This window comes from Eulemur rufifrons, chromosome 6 (genome assembly GCF_041146395.1).
Source record: "Eulemur rufifrons isolate Redbay chromosome 6, OSU_ERuf_1, whole genome shotgun sequence".
Taxonomy (NCBI): Eukaryota; Metazoa; Chordata; class Mammalia; order Primates; family Lemuridae; genus Eulemur; species Eulemur rufifrons.
In genome coordinates, this window is record NC_090988.1 from 68,107,186 (window position 1) to 68,115,527 (window position 8,342).

Here is an 8,342-nt window from a genome sequence, read left to right on the forward strand (position 1 = left end):
ATCTCTGCCTCGCGCCGAGCCACGCCTGTACCCAAACCTGTGGTCTGTAATCACGGCTGCTTCCCTTAACGGCGGGCTCTGCGTGCCCAACAGTCTCCCAAGCACTGTGGTGTATTACATCACTCACTGCTCACTCTCACTCTACGAGGTAAACACAGTCATCCTCCTCCTACACACGTGGAGACTGGGACTTGGAAAGACTGAGTCACTTGGTCGAGGTCACACAGTTGGGAAGTGGCAGAACCAGGCTTCAGACTCAGTTTGCCTCAACACCAGGCCTAGGCTTTCTTTAAATCACTAGGTTTACAATCTCCGAAATGGACGTTCTTGTTTCCCATACCTAATACTATATCTGGCACCAGGCAAACGTTCAAAAAATATTTCTTAAAAAATATAAATGAAAAGAGGGTTAGAGTCTTTGCATTTACAAATGGCTCATTAAAAACACCATAGAAGTAGTAAACACACAGGCTTTGTCACTGGGCTGCCCAAGTGTGGATCAAGGCTCTCCCACTGGCTGCCTGATTTGGGCAAGACTTCTCTATGCCTCAGTTTCCTCATCAGTGAAACGGGGATAACTGTGTTTACACTGCAGAGTTTTTACATGAGATGCATGTGAGATGCTTAGAACAGGGTCCAGAAAGCTCCTAAAATGTTAGCGTTCATCATGTTGCGTATCAGGCCTTGTCTATTTCTCTTCCCATAGAGGAGGTCCACGGAGACTCTGGCAAGTGTCTTGCAGTGTGCTAGTAAACTGGTTCTTAAGAAAAGCCCTCATTTGTGGCACTTGCCAACTTCTACAGTGTAAGTGCTCCCACCATGGCTGATTTCAAGCTAGAACGGGAGGAGTCATGCTGCTAGTGTTGGCAGAGGTCTGCAGTTTTGCTCAATCTCTCTATGCCTCAGTTTCCTCATCTTTAAAATGGACCAACAGTACTACCTTACTCGTAATACTACTGTGATGAGTAAACTTAAAGCTCTCGGAAGAGCACATAGTATGCTAGCCAATATTACCGTCATTGTTAAGAGTTTTAACTCGGTCTCACTGTTGCTTGTCTGGCACTGACACAGGCCCAGTCTCAGCACTGGCCTTCTGCCCTGGCAGGTGGAGTCTCTGCCTTCTAGGACTGAGGCCTGTCCACCCTTACAGCTCTTCCATCTCCCCCTGGAACTAGAATTCTGACCTAGCCTGTGTTGGTTACACACCCATTCTGATCACACATTATTTTGTGCCTCTGGTTTCGTCTCTAGACATCCCTGATGCTGTCCGTGGCCTGGACTGCCAGCACAGGCTGTGCCGTGGTCCGGATCAACCATGATGATCTCTTCTGGTATCTGCTTTGCTCTTCATCACTTACAAAGCTCCTTCTTCTCCCAGGGCCTGGATGAACTTACAGAGGGGAGAGCTGAAGTTCAGAGCTAAGTTTGCTCCCACCTGAGGCTAGGGAGGCCCCTAGCTCTGGCTACACCCCACTGTGGGCTCTAGTTCCCTATCAGGGGCCCCCCTCCAACCTCATTTAACCCTCCGTGCTCAGGCTGTGGCGACACAGGCTGCAAAGATCCTGGCCCCTTAGGGTCTGGTGGAAGAGTCAGACAAACTGAGTCAGAAGCAAGGCCTGGGAGAGGAAGGCAGAGGCTAGGTTTGGAAACATTAACTGGATCTTAAGGCTCTTTAGCCAGGAAAGAGAATGAACTAGGAAAAAAAAAAAAAATGCCGGTGGGACCAGGAGTCAAGGCTGAAAAGGGCATGACCGCCTGAATTCAAATTTAATAAATACCAGCTGCATACCTACTATGTGCCACATGCCTTCCAACACCTTATTTCATCAGCACCTTGAGACAACCTCACGAAGAAGACATCATTATCCCCCTTCGCAGGAGCTACAGGCACTTAGAGGGGTTAGGAATTGACACGAGAGCAGGTGAGCGGTCACCTGGTCCTGCCCAGGTGGCCAAAGGAGAAGACAGGACAGAGCCCAGTCCTGGGCCAAGATGGCCGATCCTCTCACTGCCTTCTGCCAGTGGACAGCTGGAAACCTTGGCCCAGGGGAGGCTGTGAACGGAGGTCCTCAGTCCCTGGGATGGATCCCTCAAAGGACAACAGACTGACAGTTCTTAAGTCACACAACCATGGCCATATGGAAAAAGGATGGATCCAGAGGCACAGAGACCTGGATGAAATGCTGTGTGCTGCCACCTGATCCCCATGGGGCCCTGGGCCAGTGTCTTCACCCTTTTGAGCCTCGGTTTCCTCCCGTGTAACATGGAAGTGACAAGAGATGCAGGGCCGTGGCCAAGCCTAGAAAGCGAGTGATGTATACAGAAAGAGCCGGCCCTCCTGAGGCAGGCACCCGGCTGCCCTGGCTCAGAGCTGCATTTCCTGTCTCCCTCCAAGCCAACCCAGCACGGGAGACACTCCTGCTCTCTGCGCCAGGCAGTGCCACCAGCTACAAAGGTCTGCTTCCAATTTCCTCAGGCTCTGTCAGGTGTTCCTGGAGCTGATGAGAACAGCACACGAAGGAACAGCTTGAGGATGAGAGGGACCTTCCCAGAGGAACCTCCTCTGCCCTCTGGAGGGCTCCAGGCTGTTTCCAGGTCCCCGCGTCACCTGGAAGGGTGGGTAAAGGAACTGGAAATCCGACTTTGCAGGAGTCCCCAAATCCTCCTCCAGCACGAAATCGGCCCGCCCCACCCGCCATGCTCCCTCCTGCTCTCCAGTCGTGGTGTCCCCTGTTCCTCCTGCCTGGACAGGCCTCCCTGCTCCTCCCCTTCCAGCTGGGGCCTCCTGCCCTTCCAAGCTCCACCTCGGCTCAGGCCTCCCCCAGGGAATCTCCCAGTGAGTCCAGCGCACGCTGGCCTCTCCTGTGGCTGAATTCTCCCCCAGTGTGTCTGTGACTCGGAACCTGGTGATGAACTGCACCCCCATCCTGGGCTGCTCCCTGGCTCTCCTGTCCAAAACTTTGGCTTCTGCGAGCTGCCCAGGCTGAGAAGGGGGAAGGCACGGGCCTCCTTCTACATCCCCCATGACAGGGAGCCCAGTGCAGAGGAGGAGGGACGGAAGGCAGGGCAATGTACATCCAGTTCTTTCCTCCGTACTCAGAGTCGGAAGGAAGATGGGGAGGAGAGGCCAAGTGGGAGAAAAAGAAGGAAGAAAGGAGTAGAAAGGAATGAAAGAGGAGGGAAGGGCAGCTGCATGAGACTCAGTACCAGGGTCATGGAGGACAGAGCAGGCCCACAATCCAGGCTGCCCTGGGTCATGTTTTCAGCTGTCTCCTGGGCTCAACACAGAAGACTCTTTAAAAACCCTTGGAACTCACCTCTTCCAGGCAGCCTTCCCTGATTGACTCTGATCTCTTCCCTTGCCCTTGGCTCTCTGAGCTGAGCTATTTTGCACTCATCAATGCCATTTCCCATGGTGCCAGGTCCCCCGGGGAAGGGGTGGAGGTCTCTGCTTCACTGGCAGGAAGTTTCAGTCTACATTTATCATCTGTAGTCAGAGATTAGACTTCATGTCTTTTTTGACCACCTTTCTTTTATCAGCTTCGGAGGGTGGTTTGGAATACATTTTGCATGGTTATTTTAAATCCAGTTTGTCTCTGAGATAATCTTGAGGCAAAAGCTGCTATAATCTTATATTCATCTCTTCACTATCAGGCCCTGTGGGGATACACAGATAGCTGAGGCCCAGGCCCTGCCCGCCACCCGCACCCAGCCCAGTGGGCAGAGTCAGAAACGCGTCAAGTGTCCACCGGGGCTGTCTCACGGGCGTACACGGGAGGGCACAAGGGGAGGGGCCGGGAGGCCGCACAGAAGAGACCTGAAGGACAGTGGGGAGGGCGTTCCAGGCAGAGAGCACGGCAGGGGCACAGGCCCGGAGAGGCGAGAGGGCAAGGTGTGCCAGGAGGGGGAGGCACCTCAGTGTGGCCGGAGGGTGGGCCGGAGAGTGACTCTCACCACACGGCACAGGGCTTCACGCGTCAGCCTCTCAGCCCAAGACACGCTGCTGTTAACACACAGGCCACTGGATCGCAGACGGAGTGAGGCAGGTATTGTCACTCTCGCTGGCATTTAGAAATCTCTGTGTTCGGGGGGCGGGGGGACAACATGGATGGATCTCAAAGACAACGTCAGGACACAAAAGACCACATACTAGATGATTCCATTTATATGAAGATCAAGAACAGACAAAAACTGTTAGAAACTGATAGAAACGGGAACAGTTGTTCCCTCGGAACTTTCAGGGGTGATGGAAATGTTCCCGTCTTGATCTCGGCGATGACTACACGAGTTCATACAATTGTCAAAACTCACCGAGCAGAACACTTAAGATCTGAACACTCGACTACTTCAAAAATATACTTCAAAAATGTGTGTGAGTGCTTTTGGCTGTCACAGTGACTGAAGGGCACCACTGGCAAATAAACAGGGGACAGGCCAGCGATGCTTTCACAGCAAAGAACTCTCCCGCCCAAGGGCCAGCGGAGCCCCTGTCGAGGGTCACTGCTGCAGGCCATGGGGGGCCACAAAGGAACGGGAAGAGCAGGGGGAACTGGCGACATCTGTGTCTGGGGGAGACAGGGCTTTGGGGGTGGCGGGAACGGTCCAGGCATCTTGGGACAGTGATGTGCCACGGAAGGTGGACCTAGGATCTTCACCGCCACTGCTGGGCCTTGCATTTGCCTAACTCCAGATCACTGGCCTGAAGCTGCCTTGGCCCAGGAGGTCCCGCTAAGGCACCCCAGACACCGAAGGGGACGCAGGCCAGCGGGGAGGTAGGAGACGCAGCAGATGTCTGTGGGGAAGGGAGATGCTTTGCTGCTGGCCTTCCTGCCTCACGATGAGCACCAAGGATGACAAAAGTGATCATCTCCCTCTGAAATGAGTTTGGAGTCACCGGACGCAGGGCTGGATGCTACTGCTGCTACTACAGAAAACCAGTTTCTTAAACCATGGGCTAAAGAAGAACACAGCTGACTTACACTAAAACGCTCGCCAGACCGCTGCCTTCAGGAAGCCTTCTCTGACCTCCACCTGGGCAGGCGCCTCTCCCATGCTCCCCGGCCCTTGGCCAGCACCAAAGCACACTAACTGCCGCCGTCTGAATCCTGGCTCTGCCATTCACTTGCTTTGTGCTCTTGGCAAGTTACTCAAGTTCTCTGAATCTGTTTCCTCACTTGCAAACTGCGGATAATAGAAACCTTGTTCACTCAACTGCTATGAAGGTTAGGTGAAATAATGCAGTAAAGGCTCAGCAAAAGGTAGTGCTTTATTATCATCGCAACAGCACGCATCAGCACGGACCACCGTTGCCAGGTTACTTCTCTGGAGCCCCCACTAGCATTAGCTCCTTGGAGGCAGGGTCCTGGTGGTCTAGTTGATTGCCAAGGGTCCCGTGTCCACCACCACGTCCAGCACAGTGAATACTTGCATGCGTGAATGAATTCCACCCACTAGGATCTCTCCTGAGAGCTTTCTTTTTCCACCCACAATGCTTCTAAATCACAGTAATTCTTCAGAAATGGAGGTTGGACTCATTTGTATTCTGTTCCCTCTTCCCTCCTATTACCTCCAAACAAAATTTACTTTTTAAAATGAATGGCTTCTTCCTGGACTCTCCACTCCCAAGACTTCACTCAGTGGTCTTTTTCATGCGGGGCACACAAAAGTCCTTTTTTTTAAAAAAAGCACCCTACACCTTTGAACCTAGAATTACCATAGGATCCAGCAGTTCCATGGCTAGGTATACACCCCAAAGAATTGAAAGCAGGAGCTCAGACAGATACTAGCACACCAATATTCACAGCAGCGTTATTTACAATAGCCAAAAGGGGAAACAGATGAATGGATAAACAAAATGTGGTATATGCATGTTAAATACAATGGAATATATTCAGCTTTAAAAAGAAATGCAATGCTGATACCTGCTACAACATGGATGAACCCTGAAAACGTTAGGCTAAGTGGAAGAAGCCAGACAAAAACAGGACAAATATTATATAATTCCATCTATATGAGGTACCTAGACTGGGCGAATTCATGGAGAAAGAAGGTAGAATAGAGGTTGCCAGGGCTGGGGAAGATGAGAATGAGGAATTAGTATTTAAGGGGTACAGTGTTTCAGTCTGGGAAGATGAAAAAGTTCTGGAGATGGGTGGTGGTGATGGTTGCATAACACTGTGAACATTTCTTCATGCCACAGAATTGTACATTTAAAAATGATTAAAATAGTAAATTGTATGTGTATTTTACCACAAGTCAATGCCTCCCAAACCAAACAAACAAAACACTGGCGGGACTCTCCGAAATCTGTCAGAGCTGTACACCCCTCATCCCCAGCGCTCTATGACTGCGGCCTCCTGGCCCGTGATCCACCTCCCTTTCTCCATCATCTCCTTGGCTCCAGCTCTCGTGTTCCCTGTTCCCTTCCTACCCCAGGACCTGGGGCCACCACAGGCTTTCTTCTCTGCACCCCTCTCTCACCACCCCTAGTCCCGTCATACCCCTCGAGGATGCTTCCAACGGATGCCCTGAGACTCGGAGACAGAAAAGCCGTGTGCGCGGACATGCTCACTCCTGACTACAGCCAGCAATAAAAAAAGGTTAAATAAAGTATAAAAAGTCACTGAGGATAAGATGATGACCACGTGTGTTCAGAGACATTATGGTAAAACGTTAAGTGAAAAATTCAGGCTATAAAATGATGTATGGACCGATTTCAACTATTACAAAATATAGATCTATGGAAAACATAGAATGAGACATAAAAATAATGGTCAATCTTACATTTGTTTTCTAATATGGAGTCCAGTTGTGTTATTTTCACAATTGTAATTTATTTTTTAAAGGCCGGGCAACACCCTTAGGCAGATGATGAAATATACCGGTCGTCAGTCTTAGAAGAATCTTCAAAGTCGACTCTGGATGCCCATGTGCCACCACCACTAAAGTCCCTTCCGAGTGGCTTCTGGAGACTGGGGGTGGGGGGAATAGTTCATGTCAACTCTTCAGAAAGACATGTTGAAACTTGGTATGTCTCTCTAATGACTGCAACCAACCACCTGGCCACAAAAAGGGAGGGCAATATAGGGTATTTATTTTGCCATCCCAGTAACCAGGGGATTTAACTGTGAACGGTTTACCCCTGCATTAGCCCAAAGTTAGGAATTCCCACCGAGATGTTTGCTCCCTTCCGTATCTGCAAACTGTGGCTCCACCGCATCTGGCTCAAGGGGATCCCCTTCCTACCCAACAGGCTGTGCCTCAGGCATGGACACTGGAGTCGCACTTACTTCAAGGGGGACACAGGAAGGGAGGGTGGCTCTTGTTTCATGTGCCACAGCTCAGTGGGAAAAGCTTTTCTCAGTATAAGAGTTTGAGAATTTCTGAGCTTTGCCAGACATTGGTGGTCACTGTGTTCACTCCACATCTCATAAGATACAGAAAAGATGGAGATGACATTGAAGACTGGGGGGAAATCTAATTCTCCATAATACTCTAGTTTAAGGCCAGGAAGAGCTTTTTGGTGATAACATTGTTCAAAAACTAAAAGAGGTTTTAGGGTTTTTTCCCCCTTAGGGTGACCTGAGTTTCTAGTTTCTGGAGGTCACAGACCTGTGGAATCGGATGGAATTTGAACCAGGGGGGCCCAGAGCTAAGACTGAGCCACATGTCAACTTGCCCTCACGTGGTCCAGCCAATTTCTCCATTCCCACTTGTGGATCCATTTAACCAATTAATTAAGTACCTGAAGAATTTATACTTCTAAAATTTCTCCCCTCTCTGCCTTTTTGGGAATCTGTCAATTTGTGGGAGATGATAATGCCTTGTCCTGCAAACATGGGCCTTGGTGCTAGAGATGAGTTTCTTTCAAATCTCCGTGAAGGAGATGGTAGAGGACATAAGAGTTACACAAGAGAAAATCTGACATGAAGCCAGAAGCATTGGCTCTGGAAGGGGGGATGAAGGAAGACCAAAAATGTCACTGTTTTAATTGTTTTACAGTCATTTAAGATACGTTTTACTATTAATATTTAGTCTTAGTCAACTGCAGTGTTTATATCAAGCTATACCGAATAAAATATCAGATTTCACTCCAATTTTCATACTTGCATGACAACACACACATTCGTCATCTCAGCTTTATCATTTTGATCATACTACAGCTTGCTATGCCCTTATGATGCCATAATATCTTTATTTATTGGTTCATAAAGTCTAAGATATGAAGTCTCATTGATAAATGGTCATTTCTAGAATTTTTTCATTCAACAACTATTTAGTGAGCCACTGCGGAGGTCCAAGCTTGGTCTGTACTAAGAATACAAGACTAGGACTCAGGTTCC